Raw genomic sequence first — 12,057 nt, 5'->3', positions numbered from 1 at the left:
AATCTGTAAAGTGCGAGGTCCCGGTCATGTGGTGGTTCTGGAGACTTTTCTTTGGTGGCAGATCCAACATGCGAGGTGCTGGATCTGGCACAAATTAAACCCTTACCAAACCACTGAACCAGAATATTGAAAAACGCCCAGCAAACACTCATTTTTAACATATTGTTGCGTTTGATTCTTGCTTCACCCGATTTTTTTTCCCCCAAATAAGAACATTTGAAAGGAGGCCAAAGGAGAAGGATGTGAAAAAAACATCCCATTGGAATTCTACAGCAAAGAAATTGCTTAGGCTGAAGTGGAGCAAAGAAAGACCTGTTGGTATTACAATGAATAAAGATTTTTTTTTTTTTCAGTTTGTCTTAGGACTTTTTCACGTATCCCCGTATGTAAGTGTGTGTGCGGAGAAGCACGGAAACTCTCCTCTAGACATCTGTTCGGTGAGCATCGAGGTAGCATTTACACAGGGCCACAGCAAAAACAACGGCGTTAAACATATGTGATATGTATAGACACAAACTCAACGTGATTTGATACACGTCGTTCCTTTTCTGTTGTGAATTCCCAGTATGACCTCACATATTTTTACAGGTTGGATGTGACCTTTTTTTTGTTGTCATTCACTCATCAGTAACAGGGCTTTCTTTAAAGTGTGTGTGTGTGTTTCTATTTATGATACAGCAATCCAATAGCATGCCTTTGTTTTGTAAAACTTGAATGACCAATTATATCCTTAGCAATTTTTCCACGGACCAATAGCAGGAGCGCGTGCGTGTGAGGGCACATTACCACATAAAACATAACAAAGTGCAATTTTTACTTAAATATATATCACATAAGTATAATTAGTATTTTATATTATGAGGAGCAGAAATAAATACTATTTTTTTCAAAATAAAATATATAAGATTAATATATATTAATTAATAAATAAATGAAAAATCTAAATAAATGATATCTTTGTAGCCCTGTATGAAATGATGCAGGATCCAGTATTGGTCCGCGGTCCGGTGATTGCGAACCCCTGAACTAGGAGCCTTTTTTTTTTTTTGGTCATCCCTCTGTTTTTATTGTAGCATTGCTCTGTTATTCAATGTAAGAAACAAAAGGTTCCATCATAACAGTGGCCGCTAACAAACACAGGACCGAAAATAGACTCAATGCTAACAGTTGGTTGTTTTATTTTTAATTAAATGTACGGAAAGGAAACAGAAACGTTCTCTGTACTCAACAGAAACTCCAGCGGGACGTGACCTTCGAACAGCGTGTTCTTATTTGGGCCAGTTCTTTAAAAAAGAAAAGAAAAAAAAGTAAATGACATTGCTGTAACACATCAGCCGTTCCACTGGGAATATTGTGCAGGAAGTGAAGTTATCCATTACGCTGGTAAAAGGTTGATGCTGATTGGTTGACAGGATGAGATTATTTATTTATTTTCCCTTTTTTTATTTGATGTCATTTCATATGGCTACGTCTCTCATATATTTAATTATGATAGTGGTAAGACAAAAGTTTGGCCTTGCCTGAAGCTAACGCTATTGCTAGCACAGTTGATCAGGGGAATAAAAACATATTCTCCGTAGTGAACAGGACGACCAACAACCTGGGCATGTTTTCTTCTTTGCCCTTTGCTTTTTTATTTATGTGAGCTCAGTGAAGAAACAAGGTAAGGTCGTAGAGGTCGGGGGAGCCACGGGGCGCTACTAAACAAAGGCAGCGTCTCCTAATGGACAACCTGAGCGGTTGTTAAACCATTTTAGACATTTTGCGACGACGGTTAATTTGTCCTCAGTCGACTGTGTCTCTCTCTTGCGTCTCGTTCACGCCTCAGCGCAGGTGAAACCTAACGCCCTGACAATGTAAAGGATGTTCTGCACGTGTTACATAATGGCTGCGGGAATCAGGCACTTAGACCGTACAGAACGAACACCGAGAGTTTTCTGACAGTGACTCAGAAGTGAAGCAGCCTCTCGGGTAAAACTGGGAGATCTTCTGGGGACTCATGCAGGTCCAGTCGCCGACTGTTAAACTTCTGAGGTTTACGATGACCGAGACAGCTGTAGCCCACAAAGACAATATCAGGCGGAAACAGGAGGAGATAAGGAGGCAGGAGTGTGTGAGACAGTGTGGAGGTAGAAGGAGTCTTCAGGCAGAGGAACAGTGAGTGGGCAATTTTTTTTTTTTTTCTGTTTCAGTGTCTCTCCGCTTTGCTGGATGTCAGCCATTCATTAGCTGCATCTTCACTAGCGCTAGCTGCAATTATGGTAATGTTTACTCAACATGGAGGCCTGACAGCTTGCTCGAGAATAAAACTGATTAAATGAGTGACTTGGCCCGTTAAGACTGCACGCTAATGTGTGTGCGCGCGTGCGTGCGAGTGTGTGTGAGTGTCATGTGCCTGTGTGCACTTGTCAGCGCGTATTGGTGGTTAACAGTGAGTGTCTGCATCTTAGCATGTGCCGTGCTGTCGCTACATTGTACTTTTTTTCTCCAAGTTAATCTGTGCTGCAGCCAGCGACGGATCTATTTCACTCAGCAGCCAATCGGATTGTCTGTCGTTGGTGAGGAAGCTCCACCCACGCCATGAGTAAAAAAAACGGCTTGTAAATGAACTCTGTGACATGTTTGTCTATCCTATCTTTTGGAAATGTTGAACACATTTAAATAATAAATGGGAATTTGTTTGAGTGACTCGTCTCAGCAGAGTTCCTGGATTCAAATTCACTAATTAGGGAATATAATCTGCACCGGAATCTCATTTACTACTGACAGTTTACGACTACAGTGGGTTCAAATGACTAACGATGTGTTGGAGCCGTTGTGTTAGCAGGCAGCAAAGAAAGTTGATGATGATGATGATGACGAAGATCACCAAAACATATAATAAGATACTGTATGTAGGAGTATTTTCAATTTAACCCATACTACAAAGTACAGTTCTCCTTTACAGTATACCACAGGGTATCACAGTAAAGCTACTCATAGAAAGTCAAAGTGAAGCCAAAACACTAGAAACACATTGAGTCCAGTTGAACTTAAATTCTGTCACACCTAACAGTGAGGTTCCTCAGGGCTGAATCTCTGGTCTACTACTTTTTCTCTTAGAATACTTTCACTGTGTTTCTTTTTTTGGGGGGTGGAGGGGGGCAAATTTTGCCTTTCTTTGAAATTGATTTTTGTGAAATCAATTCTATTGTTAAGTTCTTTTTAATCAATTCATGAATGTTTTTTTCTTAACAATCGTCCTATTGTAGCATTCATGTTGAATTCAGGTATTTAGGTTTTGCGATCTTTGGCTCTAATTCATTCTTTAGCTAATTCTTATTTACTCGTGACCGACTTTGAGTCTAAGGCATTATTTATTACAATTCTACAACTCTTTAACTCGTCTGCGATGTCTTTTCAGGTGAATGGCTTCTTCGAACTCTTTTGATTATTTCAAAAGTCTTATTCTATAGAGTCCAATATAATTTCATACCATAAGGAAATTCCAATATTTTCCCATAAAAAATATAAATATATTTAAGAGGAATGCATTTTCCCAACACCTGTGTGTGATGCTCTCTGCTTACATCTGTGTAGCTTTGTATGAAGGTGTTCTCAGAGACAGAGACAGTCCTCGGGTCACATCCACCCAGACGAATTAAGCAGCGTTTTTAAGTGTCGTTCGCGGCCATGGCGTTTCCCACAGATTCTCATTAGAGGTGTGATATGCCTTGTGAGAAAGCGGGAGAAGAAGAGTGGTTGAAGAAAGATTGAAGGAAATGGAAAAGAAGGAGAATATGGTCTGACAAAGACGGATGGAGACGCAAGAAAAAGACCAGGCCACGGAGAGGAGTAATAGGGAAGGACTGGATAGGAAGGGGAGAGTAAAAAGAAATGAAAGGAAAGACTGGCATATAGACAGAATGGGGGGGGGGGGGGGGGGAACCAATTTGGGGGGGGGGGGGGGGGGGGGGGGGGGGTGATACCAATTTGGGATGAGAGGAAGGAGGGCTGGATTGTCTTCAGGATAGAGTGATTCTCTGTCTGGCTTTGTGAGGTGTCGGCCCAGATTAGTCAGCACAGAGCTGGGGGAGAGGGTTTGAGATAGCTTGGATTGGACAAGTGTCAAGGACTCGATATCCCTCAGACCTGGCAGGAATGGGATGTGACAATAGCCGCAGTGCCGGGCTGAACAACTTTGTTGTTAGCAGAGCCAGTCCTCGCTGTCTGTGTATCATTTCATCAAATTCTCTTTGTCCTCCAGCAGCTTTAACGACATGCACACCAGTGTAAAACAGAACGCCGCGGCTTTGTTCAGTAACATCTGCGAATAATTTCCGATGTAAATTCGGAGAAAATTGTCACCAAAAAGTAAGACCACCACAAAAAGCGCTTACCAGCTGTGTTTTAGTGTTCGACACCTGGCCAGTTTGGGTGTAATATACTTTGGTTTCATTTCGCTCTGAAGAAACTCGGGAAGTTGAAGTAGCAACAGGATTTAAAAAAGTTTACTTTTCTTTGACAAAAAACAGCACAGAGTTGGTGTCTTTAAAACAAGATTCAACCTGTGGCTGTGAAGAGCACATGGGTGAGAATCATATTTTTCTATCTCTCACTGAGGAAAGAAATGTTGGGTTTTTTTTTTGTCAAAATGGACAGTAACATACAGTAGATTAACTTTTACCAACAGAAATATGATAAAGAGGAAGGAAAAGAAATGGTCTAAAGGTCAAAGGTTGTCTATGGCACAGCTCATCACCAGTAAGTAGAAATAATTGCAATTTTAGAATTGATTTGAAATAATAATAATAATAATAATAATAATAATAATAATAATAAATGCAGTATTATTATGATAATATTTTATACAGTACCTTATATTATTTATTTCATATTAAACAGGGGTCACCAACTATATTTGTTGTGTTCAAATACCATCGGAAATATGGCTTTTACATCAGTTCACGTGTTGTACAGTACATGACAACTGGTAATAATAATAATAATAATAATAATTTGATTTTTTTTCTGCCCCCTTAGCGCCCACTGGTTGCCCCAGAGCAGAGCTAATAATTGAATGGACAATGTAAAAAAATAAAATAAAATAAAACAAAAAAAACCATTAGGTTCGTTGTCAACCACTGATATAAAGTGTTCAATTAAACTGATCTCATATAGGTTCATTGTCAACCACTGATGTAAAGTGTTCAATTAAACTGATCTCATACCTGTGTGTTTTGGGACTTTGGGAGGACGTTGGAGCAAAGTGGAGGGAAAAAAACATGCACATTCAGTGAGAACATGCAGAATCCATTCTGAAGGACTTTCACTGACAGCTGTGGCTGGAAACTGCTGAACTTTTACTGTTGCTACAGGACAACTGCATTAACCCTCCTGCTTGGAGAGCGTTTCTCTTGACATTTCTTTTTCCCAAACTCTTTCATCTCAACACAGAGGCTAAATGTCACATTACACTCCAACAGTTACCTAAGCATTAGTGAAAAAAGGAGGCAACATTTTACTGAGAGAAAAATTACAAATAGATAATGCAATGTTTTTCAATATTGGGGTCGCAACCCCATGTAGGACTGCCTAGAATTCAAAAAAGTAATTGATAAAAATATTTTTTTCGACTAATTGTTATTCTATTAAATATAACGATTAAAAACAATATTAAGCAACTGTATTCTTTCACTTTCATGAATATAAATCAAGTTAGCATAAAATGCACATTAACATATGAAAAATATCTAAGGTGGGAGGTCTCGATCAACAGCCGTCACTTTGTGTTTATAATGTATTTATATTGTATTTGCAATACATTATAACAAACATGATCAAAAACCATATTCTGTCTTTAACAGACCCAGGAGAACCTGTACCTGGCTGTACATCTGTCATCTGTTAGCATGCTCCACCTAACTGTGTTTGCTGCACCCGCCTCACATGATTCTCTCTGTCAGTTTGGGTGAGGACGAGTGAAAGCAGCTGGGATTGGTGTCCTCTGCAGTCACTCCCTGCCTGGCAGAGCAGACTAAGCTGCCCAGGCTCTTATCTCCCGGTCAACCCTTAGACGGAGTGATGCTGTGTTTCCACATCGCTGCTCCACCAGCTTGCGCTCACATGTTGAAAACTACAACCACAAATGTCACAGGGTTCTGTAGTCCAGTAGTTATACTACAGAGTCACTGCAGCAGCACAGTACAGACAAATATGACAGAAGATAGGTTGGTCCAGCGACACGCCACAAATAAATCTGTTGGCCCACGGTGCAAAGATTAATGGGCTGTTACTGACCCACATCTGATGTCCAGTGGCCCAAAGTGGTATTCTGACTCATCTTTAAGTTTGGTTGAGACACATCTCAACCAAACTTAAAACAGAGCTTGGTCTTATTTTGGTTTACGGTGGCCCAGAGGAAAGATGACAATATGGCTAAATACTTATTGTATTACAGTAATATCCAGCGATGAGGAGTTAAATCAATTCTCAACTACTATTTTTTAAATAATATTCCAGTGAGTTGATATCAAACTATATACATGAGTGACAGCGCTATTTCTGTGCAGCCTGAATAAGTGACAGTGGAAATGCAGAGTAAATCAGGGTTATAAGTTCTCTAAAAGATTCTGTGAGACACTGAACTGTTCTGTGGCTCCAGGTGTGAATGAGATGGGTTTTTTTAACTTTTTTTTTTTTTTTTTAGCAACTTGCACTGGCACTTAAATGCTGCCAGCAGAAGGAGACAGGACGCTGAGTGTTTATCAGTTCACCTGTCTCTTCCTTCTCCACGGTCAAAACGGCACAGTTTCCTCACATGTTGTTGAGCCTCATCTCCAGAGAACTCACTACAAAGAGAAATAAAAAGAACAAACAAACATCCAGCGTGCCGTTTTCTCCCCTTCTGCAGTCTGAGTGCATTAGTGACCTTTTAAAGTGCTGTCTCTCTGATGCTTCTCACACACACACACACACACACACACACACATAAACACCAGAAGAAGAACACAATACTAATAAGGCTAAAAAGCTGACACATTTTAAACAAAGATCAAACACTTTTTTTTTTTAGCTATGAAACTGCAGTTGCTGCATTAATGGTGTTCAATTATGTAGTCTGAAGGAGAGGAAGCGTTTTAGTTGGCAAACAGCCGTGAAATGTTGTGTAAATGTTTTCGCAAAACAGGACGTTGAATATGTAAATAAATATATTATTTATGCATTATTTTAAAGTCAGGAATTCATGGCAATCTGAAAGTTGGCCGGGATGGAAAACATCGAAAAGCAACCTACGGTGAAATGATATATTTGTAAATGGAAACGTAACAAGACTGATGCAAAAGCACAAGGCGTGAAAGAAGGTGTGTGAGGAAAATAATATATTAGTCTAACGCAGGGATTCTCAAAGTGTTGTGCACTCCTGGAGGTGTGTGAACTGCCACTAGGGGGTGCGCAAGGTAAAAAATGTGATGGGAAATAAACATTTCTCTTGCAACATTTTGTGTTTCGTGTCATTTGTACATACTGCCTTAAGAATGCTTGTTGTGCCTGTTTTTTTAACTTTACACAGTATATCTACATAAATATGTGATTTGTGCTGTATTTTGCCAAGCTAGCCCTGATGTTAGCTGGTCATACTGTAGCTGAAGGCTACAGCAGAAACATTAACGTCAAGTCGTGTTGAGTCGATTTCATTGATATGGACAACATTGACAAAACACATTCTGCCTCAGGGTGGGCAGTTTATAATGAAAACAAAATTCACTTTTCCTCCAAAGTGAAAAGTGCAGAATGTACTGCAAATATCCACAATGGCCAATGTTGTTTAGATTATACTAACAAGACAAAGTAGAACAGAGAGTGTTCTACAGTTGGTATGGAAAAACAAAATTAAAACAATTGCACACATTTGGAAAAAATGTAAATGCCAAATGCATAGAAGAAAACATTGTAGATGAAATGAAGGAAGAGGCGAGCTGATAAGTCAGACACTCCTGTGGGGCTGAGTCTTCAAACACAGAGAAGTGGCTGCAGCTCAGAAGCTGGAAAGAAGTAAAAAAAAAAAAAATTGTAGCTATAGGAAGGATGAAACAAGAAGTGACCTGTTGAGAACATTTAAGGCTGTGGAGACCAAAGCTGATCCCTGGAGCGGTGTGATGTGAACCTGGTTCTACCTGGTGACCCGCTTTGTTTACTGGACCTTGTCTGTCTGGGAAGTTACACAGGTGTAAAAAAAAAAAGAATATTCTTTTTGGCCACAATTCTCGTCCGAACTCTGACCCCTCACCGTTGCCTACAAACCTCTTACATACCCTGTAACTTTTGATCTTTTCTGAACTACCTTCACTCAGACCCACGTACAGATGTATTTATTAACTGAACTGAATTGTATTAACGTCTGTGCACTGAAGTGACCTCTGCTGGACTCCTCACTCCCTCACATACACAAATGGTGTGCCTCATTGTTACAGCATTTATCTCAAATATTGATTTTGATTTTGTCTGTATTGGATTTTAATTCAAAAGGGTCTACTTCTTAATATTCTGAGAAATGACAACGCCAACTTTTAAGCGTGATGAATATTTTATTTATTCGGGTAATTGCTTGAACACAAGAATGATGTGTTTTTTATTGGTTTTTTATTTTTCTGTTTAATTGATTCATTTGAGTGTGCTAACCAGGATTCTGTCAAATTAATAGAGACATTATTTGTAAATAATTGATGGATCTGTTTTTTTTTTATTATTATTATTCTGTCTTGTGTTGGTGTTGTGTTTAAGTAATTTATGGAGGACCATAAACAAGTCAGTCCTGAGTGGGCTGAAATAACATACATGATGCAACTTATATAAATATATAAATACAAATGAATAATGAGTACAACAAATACAGTGGCGCAGGTAAGACTGATCAGAATAGTTTTCCTTCATCCACACTATCGCCCAATGGTTTTTAGTCGTGGGTGGCAGTAGCCTCACACTCCATGACTTTAATTGCCAGCCTTGTGTTTTTTTCGAGCGCATTCAGACTACAGTGGGGTTTTTGCGTGAGCGGACATCAGACAGAGAAGCAGGCCCCGCGGCGAGGTGGATCAGCTCAGCACTGCCGGTGCCAGATGTCAAAGAGGAGATATTAGTCTTCACGTTACGCCCACTCCTACAAGATAGGCCATTGTATGTGGACTTCAGACATCAGTATGCAGATAAAATGTATGTCAAAGAGGGAGAGAGGTTCTCGACTCGGCTGGCAACGTTTAGAAAATTTTGAAAATAAAACTTTTGAAGACTGTTTTGAAGGAGGTCTGTTATCAAGTAAACTTCTGAGGAAAAACAGAAGCTACCAGATTTTTGCACGACTTTAAGCAATCTGCTCCTTCTGACTAATACCTCCTCTAATTAAGCTCAGTCAGTTGCAGGCTAATGGAACGTGGGTAATGCTTGTCACAGCGTCACCTGAAAGAGGGGGGGGGGGGAATTAACGAGAGAGGAGAGGAGGAACCGTTGGAGATCTGGAGGAGGGCAGGAGAGGAGGGAAATAGACAGCCGTGATTAACACGTAGAGACGTGTCAGTGTGCGGTGTGTTTGCCAGGAGGCACGCTGGGAGACGCTCACACACAACCTGCTCCTGAAGATATCCTAAATAAAGGCACTGAAGAAAGAACGAAAGAAATCTGTGGGGGCAACAAAGATTCCACTGACGCACGCACGAGGGAATATGAACAGAAATTACAGTTATTAGATGTTGGACGGAAAAACAGGATTTCACACTGAAGTGGAAGGTCGCAGCTGTTCGTACAGGTGATTGAACTTTCAGGCAGCTGCGTATGTGCAAACACACACACACATACACACACTTTCCCCAAACTTACCCATGACACCCCTAACCCTTATTCCAGTGTTTTTCAACCATGGGATTTCAACCTCCACACGGGGTCACCTGGAATTCAAACGGGGTCACCTAAAATGTTTCGTAATTGATTTTGCAACTATTTCTTATCTTTTGTAAAATTTTGATTAAAAACACATCGTACAATCTTAGAGGTTTAGAACCACTGCCTTATGTACATAAACCAGTAGTTCCCAATGTGGGGTGCACACTGGGAACTACTATTGTTTGTGGGGTTCGACTGATGCTCTCACATTAACGATGAATCAGATACTGTATGTGACAGTCAACCTCCACATTTCATGTGTTTGGTGAGTGTTTATTGGTAAGGTAGTAGCAGGGATGGGGGCGCTACCTGCAGAGCTGGTGAAAGAATCTCAGCCACAGTGACTGCCCCATGAAGTGTAACCACAACTGGTCAAATCTGCAAACCTGACAAACCTGAGCCTGAGACCCACGTAGTGTGTCACTTTAAATCCAATCTAGCCTTGAAATATCACACCTTTTCTTTTTTATTACAAGTTAAAAGGTAAATGCCTTTAACGATAAACTTTGAGTGCTGAATTCGCAGTGCTTTAAATTTAATGTCCACAGTGAGAAGGAGATTTGAGAGCACAGATGTACAAGTGGACAAGGTCGTATTGTTAACTGCAGATAGTCATAATAAATGAGTGTTGCTGTTCCACTGGGTGGATTTACAGACACAGAGCACATGTCCAACTGCAGAGGCAACAGCAAATGCCCAGGGTGACATCTCCTAAACAGAATACGTTAACCTGCTTGATTGCCTGGGAATAAGCGTAAACAGAGGAGTTAATGAGCCCCTGCAAGGTGAAGGAGACCACCAGGGGTAACCAGTGAAACACAGGGAAAATAAAACTCAGCCAGCTAAACTACTCATGGCTTTCACCCTTCAGTGTCGGAAACTGGTGTGAAATGGAATCATCAAGAGGAGTTGTTTTGTTGTTGTTTTTTTTTTTTCTCCATAGAGTTACACAAGCAGAAACCTATACACACACCCGCATATCAACTGACATACACTTAGGGGAATGGCTCCACAGAGAGCTTCAGTGAGCCATCTGCCAAATTAGGCCATGAGCCATGAGCCCGCAACTTTCCTCTTCTATTCACTTTTCAATTACCGAGCGATTGGCTTAAGCAAAACGTCCTCACACATGCCTTTACACCCTTCCTTCACACATGCATCTTCTATAAAGAGATATTTTATTCAGACCCTGACTGGACAAGGTGTAGTTTTTTTGTTTGTTTTTTGCACTTGGCATGGAGATGAGATGCAACAGCTTAAGTGAGAAACCAACTCCTGAGGGGAAACGTACATATGGCAACACTGATCTACATACATGCATACACATGAGCGCGCAATCAGTCCTTCGTTAGCAGACACATGAAGACTCCACAACGGAGGCTGTTGAGCAGCAGAGGCACTTGTGTACTTAGTGCCAACTCCACCCCTTCCAAAATGTCAGAGGTGTACATAGCACAGAGAGGGCACGAGGTGATAAACACACCGACTGAAAATGTCAACGAGTCACACGTTGCCATGACAGCTGGCAAAGTTTGGCAAGGACGAGAGTGTTTCAGCCAAAAGGCCAGAGTCTTTGCTGCAGCTAATTGAGTCTGTGGTTTCCAGACAGACTGAAGGCAGACACGTGCTATAAAAAGATGGTAGGATTATTAGCAAATAGTAAAAAAAAGAAAAGAAAATCCATAGACAATAAAACACTGTTACTTCTTAATGAGACTGACTCGTACAGTCAACTTATAGAAAAAAAAATGCTGTGGAGGTGTCGAAGGAAGTTATTGCAATCTGCCTTAAAAGTGGATGTTGTGAAGATTCAAGTGAGAGTTTGAAAGTGATTTAAGGGAACCTGTGGGAAATTAACAAAGCCATCTAGAGCTGACATATGTCAGACATGGTGTACTTGTCAGCTTTACATGTCATCTTCTCTTACATCCACAGTGCCAGGCAGATTGTGAGTCACAGAATTTACTCAAAGACCTCTTCAGGCAACATGTCCTGCCACAGTAGCTTAGCATCCTTTTAGTTAGCCCACTGCTCTGGCTTCAGCTGATGTCCATTATTTAATTTATTTTTTATTTAGAGTTGTCAACTTTTATTTTGAAATTACCGCTTTTATTTTTAATTTCTATTTCCGTAGTTCTGTCC

This window comes from Cynoglossus semilaevis, chromosome 17 (genome assembly GCF_000523025.1).
Source record: "Cynoglossus semilaevis isolate Cse_v1.0 chromosome 17, Cse_v1.0, whole genome shotgun sequence".
Lineage (NCBI taxonomy): Eukaryota > Metazoa > Chordata > Actinopteri > Pleuronectiformes > Cynoglossidae > Cynoglossus > Cynoglossus semilaevis.
This window is presented reverse-complemented; position numbering follows the sequence as displayed.